The sequence below is a fragment of the Andrographis paniculata genome, unplaced genomic scaffold (assembly GCF_009805555.1).
Source record: "Andrographis paniculata isolate CXL003 unplaced genomic scaffold, ASM980555v1 Contig86END, whole genome shotgun sequence".
Taxonomy (NCBI): Eukaryota; Viridiplantae; Streptophyta; class Magnoliopsida; order Lamiales; family Acanthaceae; genus Andrographis; species Andrographis paniculata.
This window is the reverse complement of record NW_026137624.1, coordinates 806,193-822,402: the sequence shown is the minus strand read 5'-3', so window position 1 is coordinate 822,402 and position 16,210 is coordinate 806,193.

The window sequence follows — 16,210 nt, the reverse complement described above, 5'->3', positions numbered from 1 at the left end:
TTTTTCCTGGTTTTTTTTCACTCCTTGACACCTTAACGACACATTCTCTACCACAATGACATATAGGCATCATTGAAGTCGTGTATATGTAATCTTTTACCAAAAGCCATATGTATGAAATAAGATTAAAATGGACATGAACTAACAATAGCAAAACCTCAAAACTTATAGAATTGTTGTCAAGGGTTGTTCCCATGTGTAGTCGCTAGATTAGGTGTGTTTTGTTTCGATTTTGGTTTTTTCAAGTTGGTTGGGGCTGAGCCTAACCAAAACTAGTTCAATATTTTTGTTTTTACTCGATTTCGTTAATAAAACTTCAGATCCGTTTATACTTTTAAAATAACAAGTGGTATAAGAGTATTTTGGTGTATTTTTGCTTTCGAAATCGAGTTTTCTTTTTGTTTTTGGGGTTTTTCGGTTGTAAATATTTAGATCTACAAAAAGGATCTAGTTGAATCGAACTATTTTAAGTGTTTTTGATTCTTTTCCTTGTAGATCTATCTAATATTGGTTGTAAATCATTAGATCTATCAAGGATCTGGTTGAATCGAACTGTTTTAAAGTGTTTCGATTCTTTTCCTTGTAGATCTGCTCAAAATTGGCCGAAATCTCATTCGATCCTTGCTCTCTAGCCTCAGTCGAGTGCGATTTGTGTTAATCGTGACTTAATCGCTACTAATTGTGTAGTTTGGTTAAGTTTGAGTCTAGATTTGATTAGTTTGCTACAAAATCGTTTTATTTTTTATAAACGAATTTTTTTTCAAACTTTCTTTAATAATAAGTGTAAATCGGGTTAAGTTGCCTCTGTTTTGTAAAGTTTTGTTAAAGATCCTTGCGGATCTATAATTGGGGAGTCAAAATCTAAAAGATGTTTTAAATCTTAAAATTTTGGTAAATATCTTTGAAGATCTTTGTATTTTCAAACTAAATCTCGTTTGAAATCTTCAAAATCTTTAAGCCTTGCTTTGTTTGTGTTCATTTTTTTAGTCGGCATTGTGTAATATTCTATTTGTTTCGGGGATTTTAACAATCTGTTAGAAGAGAAACATATTTCTGTAGTTTCTTTTTTTTTTTTTTTGTGTGTGTGTGAAACTATATTTGGCTAACCCCTATTTTCTACAAAAAGAGAATAGGTTTGTTTTTTGTGTTTTCCCTACTGTTTTGTATGAATATAAAATTTTTGTTGTTGTGCTACAAGGGTAACCCCTTCACTCACATTGTTTATTATTTTTTTATTTTTGAATTAATTTCTGCATTTTTTTGCGTCCAAAAATAAATTGTAAAGGCTATTGTGAAACCAAGGTTACTAAACTCCGATCCTCACTTTGTGAGTGATTCTCGAGTACCTCGGTTGAATAGTCACGAATGTATGTTGTAATAGTTAGGTGATATATTTCTTTGATTGCCTAATTGCTTGTTGTGATTATCTGCTGTGTGTGATAATCTGTGTTTGTTTTTGTTTCGTGTAACTTGCGTGTCATATATTATGTTTTTGTGTGAAAGTTAAAATAAATAATTTTCTGAAATTAAAAACAGAATTGTTTTTTTTTTTAAATTAAAATCTATTTTTTTTTAAAACACCAAAATGGCTGGTAATTTTATTTTTAATATTCTGCCTTTTGATAGGAAAATGGACTTTGCGATTTGGAAACAAAAAATGAGAAGTATTTTAGTCACTCAAAGAATAATGAGAGCAATTGAGTCGGATCATGTAGCTCAAGTTCCTCTAAAGAGGAAGGCTGAGTTAGATGAAATGACTTACTCTATTATAATACTTAACTAAGATCATGTAATTAGAAAAGTAAGTAAACAAGAATCTGCTTTGGAATTATGAAACAATTGGATGAACTATACATTGAAACTTCACTCATAGTAGGTTGTATTTGCTAGAATTTTTTTTTTTTAGTTTTAAACTTGATTTGTCAAAATCAATTGATGAAAATATGGATAATTTTTCAAACTAATACAAGATATAGAACTTACTGGTGATAAAAATACTGATGATTATAGTGCTATAGTTTTGTTAAATGCAATACCTAACTCATACATGGATGTGAAATCTGTTATTAAATATGGGCGTGATTTTGTGACATTAGATGTAGTCATTAATGGGTTAAAATCTAAAGAATTAGACTTACAAATTCATAAGTCCAATAAAGGTGAAGTCATGTATACTAAAGGGATGTCTCCTTTTAGATCAAATAAAAATGGTAATTCTGGAAATATTAATAATAGTAATAAAAATCAGAATAATAGAAATAAATATAGATCTAAAAGTAGATGAAACAATAGATCTAGAACTCCAAATAAAAGGGGTAAAAGATGTTATAATTGTGGTGATCCTAACCAATTTATACGTGAGTGTCCTATAAGGAAGAATAATAACACTACAAACAGTAATAATAATGGTAGCCAACAGCATGTTAATGAGTTAGCAAATATGATATTACTTTATCAAAATTGTGGTGATGTATTTGCTATTACTATCGACTGTTTGAATGTGAACAATGTATGTATGAATGAATGGCTTATTGATTATGGATGCACTTACCATATGACTCCATTAAAATCGATTTTTTGTGAATACAAAACTTTAGAAAATTGCACTGTTTCCATGGCTGATAATAATGTTTCTAATGTGCTTGGAATTGGTAGTGTAAATTTAAATTTAACACAGGTTTTGTGCTAAAATTAAACAATGTGAGGCATGTTCCTGGTTTATCAAATAATCTGTTGTCTTGTGTTGTTTTATCATATTTAGAATTAGAGAGAAAATAGGGAAATGATTGTATTAAAATTACTAAGGGATCTTTAGTTGTGTTTAAAGCTGTAAAACGTAATAATCTGTACGTTACTTGTGCTGAACCAATTAATATGTCTGTAAACACAATAAATTCTATTAAAGAGAATAGTGATTTATGGCGTAAGAGATTAGGACACTTAAGTAATAAATGATTAGAAATTTTACATAAAAATGGATCCTTAGGAAATGTAAAATTTAATTCAGTGTTTTTTTGTGATAATTGTGTGTATAATAAACACCACAGGGTCCAATTTTTCCATCCCTCTAGTGAAAAACATGAATTATCTAAATCTGTGTTGGATTATTTACATGTTGATGTGTGGGGCCCAGCTAGTGAGCCCACATATGGTGGGTCTAGATATTTTTTATCCATTATTGATGATTTTTCTATAAAAACATGGGTATTTCTTATGAAGAATAAATCTGATGTGTTTAATATTTTCAAAAATTGGAAAATTAAAATTGAAAATCAAACTGGAAAGAAAACTGAATATCTAAGAACTCATAATGGTTTAGAATTTTGCAACTCCTAGTTTGATGATTTTTGTCAAAAAAATGGTATAAATAGACATAGGACTATCCCCTACACACCCCAGCAGAATGGGATGGCTGAAAGGATGAATCGGACTCTCTTGAAGAGAGTTCGAAGCCTTTTGGTTTCATCCGGTTTGTCTAAAAAAATTTGGGGGAAGCTGTTATGACAACAATTTATATAGTCAATAGATCACCCTCAATTCTTTTGAATGGTGCTTGTCCTGAATTTAAGTGGACTGTTAAGAAAATTGATTTTTCAAATATTCGGGTGTTTGGGTGTTATGCTTTTATATGTGTTAATAATGACAAATTAGACCCTAGAGCTGAAAAATGTGTTTTCTTGGGTTATCCGGAAGGAGTTAAGGGTTATAGATTATGGTTAAGATCTACGCCTGATTTTAAAACTATTATTAGTAAAGATGTTGTTTTCAATGAAAATGAGATGCCCTGTTTAAATATTGAAAAATCTGTTTTGGATAAATCTAAAATTAATATTGAAAATCTAGACTCTAGTAATATTCCAAATGAGGTGGAGTATAATATTGTTAGTATAGGTGGGGCAGAAAATATAGAAAGTAATGCTGAAATTCGTGTAGAATCTACTGTGAGAGGAAACTGTTATTGAAAATGATAAATAGCATTTATGAAAATCAAAATGAATCTTATTTTGATCATACTAGTCAAAATGAATCTGATTTTGATAATAGTAATCAAAATGATTTAGAAAATTACCAATTGACCAGAGATAGGGGGTTGAAGAATCCCTAGGTTGCCTACTAGGCTTAGTGATTTTGATTTGTCTTCTTTGGCTTTTAGTGTATTTGAGAATTTAGATGGTAATGGACTTAAGACATTTAGGGAGGCCATAAATTCTGAAAATAAAAATTAGTGGTTAAAAGCAATGAAAGAAGAAATGGATTCATTATATGATAATAAAACTTGGAGTTTGGTTCCTAAACCTCCTAATTGTTCTATTGTTGATTGTAAATGGATTTATAAAGTTAAACAAGAAGATAATGGAATTAGGTTTAAGGCTATATAAGTAGCTAAGGGTTTTACCCAAAAGAAAGGAATAGATTATAATGAAATTTTTGCCCCTGTTGTCAAATTTACCATTGTTAGAGTCATGTTAACTCTAGTTGCATTTTATGATTGAGAGCTTAAACAATTGGATGTTAAAAAAGCTTTTTTGCATGGTGAATTAAATGAGAAGATTTATATGAAACAACCTGAATGTTTTGTTAATAAAAACAAAATGAATCATGTTTGCTTGTTAAATAAATCTTTGTATGGTTTAAAAACAGTCACCTAGACAATGGAATATCAAATTTGACAATTGTATGAAAAATCTTGACTTTATTAAAAACAAATTTGGTTATTGTTTATATTTTAAGACTGTTAAAAACTAACCTGTTTTTCTTCTCATTTTGTTGATGATATGTTGAGTATTAGTCCATATTTAAAGCTCACTGATCACGTGACTAAGTGTTTATATGATAATTTTGACATGAAACTGTTGGGTGATGCCAAAGTGATTTTAGGCATGTGTATCACTAGGGATAGAAAGAATTCGAGACTATTTTTGAATCAGTCTACTTATATTTCGAAAATTCTTAAGAAGTTTTCTATGAGTGATGCTAAATCTATTTTTGTTCCTATGACTTCTAATTTTGTGTTAAGTAAGGATCAATGTCCCAAGTCGAAATCTGATTTTAATATATGAAACATCTACTATATTCTAATGCAATATGTTCCATAATGTACTTAATGGTTAGAACTATGCCAGATTTAGCCTATGCTATTAGTTGTTTAAGTAGGTATATGTCGAACCTTGGTTTAGAACATTGGCATGCATTGAAATGGGTTTTTAGATACTTAGTTGGTACAATAAATGTTGGTCTTGTGTTTGGTAAACATACTGAAAATGTTAAACTAGAGGGTTTGTGGATTCAAATTATGCAAATGATAGAGATAGTAGGAAAAGTACTACTTCTTATGTTTTTACTTTGTGTCGAACTTGTATAAGTTGGAAATCGCGATTGCAACACATTGTAGCACTATCCACTACAGAATCTGAATATATTGCAATAACTGAAGCTTTAAAAGAAGCATTGTGGTTAAAAGGATTAATCAGTGAATTAGGTTATTTACAGTATGTTGTTACTGTTTTTTTGGATAGTCAGTCGGGAATCCAATTATGTAAAAACCCTGTATTTCATGATAGAACCAAACATATTGACATGAATTTTCATTTCATACGTGATATTTTATCTAAAGGAATATTAAAGTTAGAAAAGATTCCTTCTTGGTATAACCCATTTGATATGGGTACTAAAGTTTTGCCTGCAAACAAATTTGTATCTTGTATGAAATACATACATTGTGATACCTTTGATTAGCCTTGTACTACTTGAAGTAGTAGGTAGGCTAAGTAATTCTTTTTTACTAACATTATGTCTATTCTTTTTGCAAGTAAATATATGGGCGATGATGTACCCCATCCACTCGGACGAAAATCAGGTGGAGGATTTGTTGGATTTTTTTATCCTTTGGATCCACCCCAATATAATACACTACACACCAAATCTATGCAGCCCATTAAATCTGGTCCTAACTTGTGATCCACGACCCGCACCCGTCTGCTCTAATCTATGAACCGCTTACACACTCTTGGCTACAACCCGTATCGACTTACCTGACCCGTGCCCGTGACCCGCTTAGGATGCGCGTCCCTTTGCTAAACGCGATCTGGACCGTCCATTCTAGGTCTTTGATCTTGGCCGTCCATTCCTTTTAATCCTACCTATATAAAGAGGAGAGAGAGGCGCAGCTCTCATTCACTCTCTCACACTCTCTCGCTCTAACACACCCACTCTTTAGCCTCTCTCCTTCGACCTCTCTGTTCATCCTCTCCGGCGACTTTTCACGGCGGTTCACGGTGGTGCCTTTCCTCTTGTAATCTTGTGGAGTTCAATATTTTTGTTCTTACTCGATTTCGTTAATAAAACTTTAGATCCGTTTATACTTTTAAAATAACATACATGATAGAATTTAAATTTAATAAGATTTGGAATCTTATACTATGTTTGCTTGGTAATACTAAGAAAAATTTATATTTTTCAAATCTTGTTTGTTTTGGAGATTAATGGAAAGATTTAGAATTTTTATATGTTAAATGACGTAAATGTCCTCAAAGGGTTTTATTTATTTTGATAAATTAAACTATACATCTTTTTTTTTATCTGATGTAAACCTACTTTGCTACCTTCAATTTCAATTCCAATAGAAATTTTGGATTTTTGCATTACAATTTTTGGTCGTTTTTCACTCTTGATTTCCTTTCACCCCGAAGGAGGCCATGGCTGTTACTACTATTGTTGCTTTTGGTGTTGCGGCTTCAAAGCCTTCTTCATTTTCCTGAGCGGAGGCAAATTCGCAACCGCCATGTCTCCAATGACTTCAGCTGGAATCGAAGAAGCTTCGCAACTAGGAGTGATTTGGATTCCAACGTCTTTGACATGAGCCTTGTGTTAGATTTGGGACCAAATATGTGTATGGAATATATTGTTAAAATCATTATATTATTTAATCATATTATTTTAAGTGGTCTAATTAATATAATTAATTATTGACTGATGAGCTTGATTGTTATAGAATAAAAGTGTAGGTAACCATGTATAATATTATTATTTTGATGACATGACAAATTAATAATATTAATTAAGAGCATAATTGTAATTAAAATTATATTTGCCTTATTATGAATAGGTTAGGGTTAGGTCTCGGGACAGAGCACCGTATAGAGATTTGATTCTCCTGTAGTTTCTACTCATCACCCGTATAAGATAGAAAAGAAGTTAACGCTCTGATCTTGGAAAACCAATATTTTAATCACCCAAAATTCGCATATGACTTTATATTCAAGTACGCTTCCGTTTTTAGAAATCGGGCATTATAATTCAACGATTGGTATCAGAGCCAAGTTGAATTATTTGGATGTTCTGTAGGATTAATCGGTTTCTTCATTAGATGAATTAATTGTTAAATAAATTTAATTAATTGAATATGATTGAATCCAATGAATTATTATTAATTTTTGGATTGTATGTCGCAATTTTTCTTGTAAATCTTGAAGACTTAATTCAGCAGAGTTCATTACCTATTAGTGTTAATGGGTGCAGACATGCATATTCATACATTTATTTATATATATTTATATACTCCCTCCGTCCCGCAAGAAGGTTGCCATTTGGTTTTTACGTCATTGTACTTAACATTAAAATATCCTTATATTTGAATAATTTACTCGACAAATATCATTGTATATGTATTATAAGAAACTAATAAACATATTTTTGTTTTTTTTTCATGATTTGTACTACGCATTGATATCATAATTAATATTTAAATATCAATACGCAAAAATTCAATGACAATCTTCTTGCGGGACATAGGGAGTATTTAATTATTAGAAATATATTGAAAGCATGCATATATGCAGTATCTTTCATGGATATATTTATATGCTCATGATTAATGAAAGTACACACATTTAATTTATTTTATTTATTTAAGCATATTTCAACAAGTTGCAATTTGGTAATATATATAATTGTATATGTGCGCAGACGTGTGTGAAATCATGTTTATTTAATTAATTATGCATATGTTGGAATCCATTTATGAAATTTAATATACATATGTATATATATATCGACATACATTAATTTCTTCATACATTAATTTTGCTTATATTGCATAATTTCAAGAGTCGGAAAGTCGTTAATAATGCTTGCTGCGTTTTGACGGTGAAAATCAAGTATTTTAAGTTGCTAAAGTAACCTCTCTTATATGAAAATTTTACATGATAAAGTAAGTGTTTATATTTGTTTTTAATTCATGTGATTATTCTTCGGCCCAAAAGCAGTCGGTAATTGACAGAATAAAATATACATCTGCGATAATATGTATGAGACAATTATATGGATTTAAATTATGTGAATAGTGAGTTAGTCCAAAAAGTGATTCATTGTTTGACATTACTTATTGTCTGTACATTATTATTGCAACAAGACTACTTGCAGTTAATGTTATTGATCTAAAGATTAATCATTGATTTTTGCGTTTAGTGTCCTGAGATGGGATTGCATTATTTTATTTTGAGTTTCATTATGTTGCGCGAGTACTTATGTGTATATTTATTCACTGTTATATTTGGGATAAAATCTTATGGTATTTTCTAACTATTCGGTCTCAATACTGTCTGGGAACAACTTTCAGCACGGAAAGAATCAGTATTGATTTATTTGAGTTGTATGGATCTAGACTTGGCATTAAGGAGAGACTAATCCACTTCTCCTACAACAGAAAACACTGAAAATTAAAAGCAAATGTTTGAGAAGTGGAATAGGTATAATCACCTTAGTCTAATGATCATAAAGAAAAGCATTCCAGAAATCTTTCGGGGCATGATATCTGATGATATCACTACTGCCAATGAGATCCTTGTTGAAATTGAGAAACATTTTATCAAAAGAATAAGGCGGAAATGAGTAATTTTTTCAATAGTCTCATTACTGTGAAGTATAACGACAAATGGAACATAAGGGAGTACATCCTGAATATGTCTAATACTGCTTTTAAGTTGAGGGCACTTTAGTTAGACCTTTCAGAGGACATGTTAGTTCTATTGGTTTTGCTCTCACTTCCTACTCAATACGATTAATTTAAATTCAGTTATAACTGTTAAAAGGAGAAGTGGACTCTTAATGAGTTCATCTCTCACTGTGTTGAGGGGGAGAAAAGGTTGAAGCGTAATAAGATTGGAGAGGTACATGTGATTGGTACGTCAAAAGATGCAAGCGGCAATAAGGGAAAATATATGGCCATTAAGGTTGAGATTACTAAGGCTCATGTTCCAGCTCCAGTTCCTCAGGTTTGTCTTGAGAAAACTTGTTTTTTTTTTTTTTAAAGAAAACTGGACATGAGAAGAAGAATTATACTAAGTTTCACGATTGGCGCGTGAAAAAGGGTACGCTTCTTACTTTGGTTTGTTTTGGAGTTAATTTAGTTTTAGTACCTCGAAACACTTGGTGGTTAGACTCTGGATCAACTACTAACATTAGTGTTTCAATGCAGGGTTGTCTGAACTATCGAAACCCAACTGATGTTGAAAGACGCATTTACTTTGGAAATAAAGATTCAGTAGATGTGGAAGCCATGGGCATTTTCAAGTTGTTATTGAGTACTGAATATTTTCTTGAATTGCGAGACACTTTTATTGTACCGTCATTTAGACAGAATTTGGTTTTTATTTCTTATTTGGACAAATTCAATTATCATTGTTCTTTTGGAAACAATAAAGTTGAGTTGTCTTTGAATTCATGTTTGGTTTATTTTAGTATTTTTGTGGTGAATGATAATTTATATATTCTCAACATTCTAACTTCCTATAATGAGGCCCTAAATGTGGAATCAAAAGGTACTAAGCAAAAATTGTATGACTCTAGTTTATTGTGGCACAAATGTTTATGTCATATTTTAAGAAACAAAGTCGAAAGACTCATTAAAGCTGGAATCCTTGATTGCATAAATTTTTCAAACTTTGACGTTTGTGTTGATTGCATTAAGGGTAAACAAACCAAGGTTAAAAGGACAGGTGTTCATCGAGCTATGGATGTCTTGGAATTGATACAAACAAACATTTGTGGGCTTTTCCCACTCTTTCGTAGAATGGTCAAAAATATTTCATATCATTCATAGATGATAATTCTCGATATGGTTATTTGTACCTTATTAAAGAAAAATCCGAGACACTAGACATGTTTAAAGCATTTACAGCTGAAGTTGAAAATCAACTCAGCAAATGCGTTAAGACCGTCAGATCTAACCATTGAGGAGAATATTACGGCAGAAATGATGGTTTGGGTGAAAAATGTCCAGGTCCTTTTGTTAACTTCCTTAAGGGGTGAGGAATCGTCCCTCAATACACCATGCCCGGTTTACTTAGGATGAACGGTCTTGCTGAGCGACAAAATCGCACATAAAATGATATAGTTCAAAGTAAAATTAGTCAATCTACTTTGCCACCATCATTATGGGGAGAAGCACTCTAAACACATCAGTCTACATCCTTAATCGAGTGCAAACTAAGGTGATTGACAAAACACCATATGAACTCTGAATTGGGCGCAAGCCTAGCTTAAATCATCTTAGGGTGTAGGATTGTCCAGCTGAGGCGAAGGCCTATAGGCCAAATGAACCAAAGCTAGCACCTCATATAGTGAGCAGTTATTTTATTGGCTATTCAGAACGGTAGGGGTATAAATTTTATGATCCCATATCAAGAATTATTTTTGAGACGGCTACTTGCAAGTTCTGTGAGGATGTTGAGTTTGGAGGGAGAAATACAATTTTAAACTTCATTTTTTAGGATCAAGAAATCACTGATGTGATTGAGCAAACACCTCATGAGTGAGCAGTCATTCCAGCCCCCATAGAGTTTCAAAGCGCGACTGAGGAACCCATTCATATAGAACAGGAACCTATGCCTATGGAACAAACTCAACAAACTCAAGAACATAGAGTTCAAGAGCCAACGCAATTGCGTGAATCCCCTAGAGAGCGAAAAAATGTCATTCCGGATGATTATGTGACATTTCTTCAAGAAAGTGAGGACAATGATGGCATGAATGAGGATAATCCAATTAATATTCATCATGCCATGAAAGGTCCTTATTCAGATAAATGGGCCGATGCAATGTGTGATGAGTACAAGTAAATGCAAGACAATAAAGTTTCGGAACTTATCCCATTGCCAGAAGGTGCAAAACTCGTAGGTTGCAAATGGATCTTTAAAACCAAACGGGATGCAAATGGTAATGTGGAGAGGTATAAGACACATCTTGTAGGTAAAGGCTATACTCGGAAAAAAGGAGGATTGACTATAAAGAGACTTTAATCTTCGGTTTCCTCAAATGACTCTTTTAGAACAATTATGGCTCTAGTGGCATACTTTGATTTAGAGCTCCATCAAATGGATCTCAAGAAGGTGTTTCTAAATGGTGATATTGATGAAACGATCTATATGGTACAACTAGAAACTTTTGAGGTCGGTGACGCAAAGCAAATGGTTTTTAAATTAAGAAAATCCATCTATGGGCTCAAACAAGCGTCTCGACAATGGTATCTCAAATTTCATCAAGTAATACTCTCATATGGTTTTGAGATGAATGTTGTTGATGATTGTGTTTATCACAAATTCAGTGGGAGCAAGTTTATTTCTTAGTTTTGTATGTGGACGACATTATACTTGCCACAAACAATGTGTGCATATTGCAAGAAACTAAAAAATTTCTCTACGAGTAACTTTGAAATAAAAGATCTTGGTGAAACATCTTTCGTATTAGAGGATATACCGTGATAGATCTCGGCGTATTTTTATCTCAAAAGAGATATATCGAAAAGGTACTCAAGCAATTCATCATGCAAAAATGCAAGCCAGAATATACTTCTACAGCTAAAGGTTATAGATGAGAGAAATTAAGTCTCAACTAGTGCCCTAAAGTAAATTTGGAAATTTAGGAAATGAAAAAGATCCCATATGCCTCGGCAGTTGGGAGTCTCATGTATGCACAAGTATGTACGCGTCCAGATATTGCAAACATAGTCAGTGTGTTAGGCAGATACCTCATATATAGAAGATCAGACCATTTGGAGATCGTTGGATACTCTGACTCCAATTTTTTCGGATGCCAAAATAGCAGGAAATCTATATCGGCCTATGTTTATATGGTGGCTGGTGGGGTCATCGCTTGGTGTAGTGCCAAACAGACACTCGTTACAAGTTCCACAATGGAAGCTGAGTTCATGGCGTGTTTTGAGGCATCACAACAAGCAATTTGGCTAAAGAACCTTGTCACTGGGTTGCAAATCATTCTGATGGTTAAAAAATCCATCAAGATTTTATGTGACAACAATTCAGCTGTTGAGTACTCCAATAACAATAGGAGATCGTCCAAGTCAAAGCATATTGACATTAAGTTTCTAGTTCTGAAAGAGAGGATGGAAGATCATCATATTTCGATCGAGCACTTAGGGACAAAATCTATGTTAGTAGAGCCCCTAACTAAAAGTGTAACACCTCCGGTCTTCCACGAGCATATTGCTCATATGGGTGTGTTACAAATCAGAGAAGCTTCATTCTAGTTGGAGTATGCATTTATGTTATTTTGTCATTTACTTGATATTTGTTTAATACTCTTTTGATCCTTATTTCATATTATGATGTTTTGGACATTATTTTTAAGCAATTCAAGATCTCATTCAGTTTGGACCAGTAGAAAATTGACATGCTCAGATCACACTTATGCAATTTTCTCTCTACACGTTCCATGATTGATCTATGTCATTTGATTACAGTGATATATATGATTACTATGAGTTTAGCTGTTGATACTGCGAATGCTTATTTAATCCTATATTGTTGTGATTGATAGACCAAATTATTGCAAGTCTTGTCTTATAATGACTGTAAATTGAGCTTATAAAGAACAATATTTTAATTCGGACACATACTAGATCTAGTAGAAGATTGTTGGATTTGGGATCAAATATGTGTATCGAATATATTGTTAAAAGTCATTATATTATTTAGTCATATTATTTTAAGTGGTCTAATAATACAATTAATTATTGACTGATGGACTTGATTGTTATGGAATGAAAGTGTAGCTACCCACGTATAATATTATTATTTTGGTGATATAACAAACTAATAATACTAATTAAGGGCATGAATGTAATTACAATTGTCTGCTATAAATAGGCTAGGGTTAGGTCCTCGGGACAGAGTGCCGTATAGAGATTTGACTCTCCCTGCAGTTTCTACTCTTCACCCGTCAAGGATAAAAAAGAAGCCGACTTTTGATCTTAGAAGACCAATCCTTTAATCACTCAAGATTCGTATATGGCTTCATTTTCAGGTACGCTTCCGCTTTAAGGGTTGGGCATTAAAATTAAGCACTTTAACAGTAATTTTCTTCGTAAAATTGTTAGTTTCCAGTGTTGATGGTGGACTGATCGACTGATAGATTGCTGCAGTAGAGAGACTTATTGCTTTTTTTTCCCCTATTTCATTGATCCTTGCCAGAGAATTTTAGAATATATATTGGGTTTTGGTGTGATAGAAAACAATCCTATCTTTAAAAAAAAAAGAAGTTCATCAAGGATACCTTCTTTTGATATTGAACTGGAACAATTCTGTTGTTTGCAACAAATATTTACTATCTTCATTTTGCTACTTGCAACTCTTCGGCATAAAATGGGAGATTTTTCATAATTTGGAAAACATCCACACATTCACTCTCATTGTTCTTTCTTCTATGATTTTCTAAATGATTTGTGTCTTTGGTTTTTAGTCTTCAAATATTGCCAGATTTGTTGTGGCTCTTGCCCTTAGTCCATTTGTGAGGGCTTTTGTTGAACCAGAGAGAACAATGTGGGATATTATAAATCCGGATACAATAAGCACTCTTTTCATGATGATGGCTATTAGTGTATGAATTATTTTTTGTTATCCTGATATTTATTTTTGTTTGAAGTCCATACTTTTTTTTTTAATTACTTTTGGATCTTTATATTAAAATTTTCATTCTTGCAGTTCATAGACGTAATAACTTATCTACCAATTTAACATGGAGTTTTTGTAGTCTGTAATTTTTTAGCAAGGTGTTTGATTACACGATTTTTGAGCAAAGTGCTTTGGCAATGAGTGTAGGGAATGAGAAAATAGTTGAACGTCAAATCTAGTGGCATTGCTTCTTTCATTAGCTATGATGCTTAGGTGCCTGCAGTTTTCATCATTTTTTGATTGGTTGGATGCTGCAGTGAAGCGTGTGATAGCACAAAGTTAATATCAAACCGGAGATGTTGGTGAAGATAGCACCACTGAAGAGGTTGTAGATGCGGTTATTGCAAATCTCAAGTGATGGTTTAGTCGATAGATAGATAGATATATGCCTTTGCATATTCTTGTAGTGGTTTTAATTTGAACGTTCTTATCTTAGTTAGCGACATATAACAATAAACCATAAGGCAAGCTTTGTTCATTTTGGTAGGGCCTTGGGATAAGACAGTAGAGCAATATACTAATAAATAAGAAGAAATCAGAGTTGCTTTAGAATGAACAAATTGATAGATACATACATTGACGAGAATTTCTTACATATGCTTGTTTATTTTATTATTTGTTTAAAGAAAATGTGAATGTAATCGTAACAGCGCGTTACAAATACGAGTAGAGTACCTCCTAATTGTTTCACCGGAACAATAGAAACAACTAATTATTTTTTGGTTATTCACATTATGTGCAATATGTTGGATAATCGATTATTTTGTAAGTGAAAATGCGACGGGCCGGTGTACCAAATTAATATAATTGATTCGGAAGAAATAAATAAATATTATTTATTTATTGTATATGGGGTTTGGTTAATATTTTGGCTATTTTTCCTGTCTCGAGACAAACCAAATTGTGCAACTCCAAATTAAACCCGGGTATATGGCCTAAGTCGCAATGTTATTTGGATAAAATATTATCCGTTGGATAACTTTATTATAATCTCAAACGGAATGTTTGAAATTAGAATAAATTACAATTGTTTCAAACGGAAGGTTTGAAATTAGAATAAATTACGATCGTCACAAACGGAAGGTTTGTAATTAGAATCAATTACGACTGCTTCCAACGGAAGGTTTGAATTTATAATTAATTACATCGATAATTAAGGTCGTAATTATGATCGTAATTGATCCCCTACCATTTTGGCGGAGTGGAGACGCCTATATAAAGGGCCTCCCCCTTCATTCTAATCACCAACAACAAACAATCCTCTCGTCCTTCTCTCATCTCTTCTAGCTTTCCAGCAGCCTCCCCAGCTCAATTACTCTCTCGTTTTTGTTCGTCGGAGCTCCAACGATTAGAGGTGTCACTCTCATTGGAGACGGAAACCGTTTCATCTTTGGGTTAAAAGTCATCCACCGGAGGCACTACCGAGGCGTATCTAATTTTCGGAAAGAGGATCCATCCTCGACTCGATTTCACGTTTATTCTCGCAATACCCATACTTTCCAACAATCGAAAATTAGATAGTACTTTGCGAGAATGTCAACCCCTGCCGGAACCGCCGCCGAAGAAGTCGCCAGAGCCGCAGCCGGAAAATTTGCCGGAATCTCCGCCGGAGCCGCCACCGGAGGTGTTGCTGGAAAAGTTGTCGGAGGAGTTTCCGGAATCTGCGCCGGAATCTCCACCGGAAATTCGCCGGAGGAGTCGCCGGAGCCTCCACCGGAGGTGTCGCCGGAAAAGTCGCCAGAAAGTTGCCAGAATCTCCGCCGGAGCCTCTGCCGGAATTGCTACCGGAGATGTCGCCGGAAAAGTCGCCAAAGGAGTCACCGGAGCTGCCACCGGAGGAATCTCCGGAGAAGTCGCCGGAACCGCAGACAAGGTAGTCGCTCCTTCACTTGGGCCAGTTCCCTTTATGGGCAGCCCTTTGTTTTATGGATTTGCCCCTGAGGGATATGGGGGATTTCCTGGGTTTGTGGCCGCACCCTCTGCTTCATTCGCAGCCCAAACTGTTGGTCCTGGGCTTGGCCCATGGATGATGCCCCATGTACAAGTTCCACAACCATTCACGAGAGTGGACTTTAAAAGGTGGTAGAAGAAGATGCTCTTCTACTTGACTGTGATTGGGTTTGCCATGTTCGTGTTGCACGATGGCCCAATCACCCCAGAGCCCGGTGCGGATCAGCAGACGCATGCGAATTATGCATCGTGGGCACACGGAGACTATATGACAGGAAATACTATATTAGGTA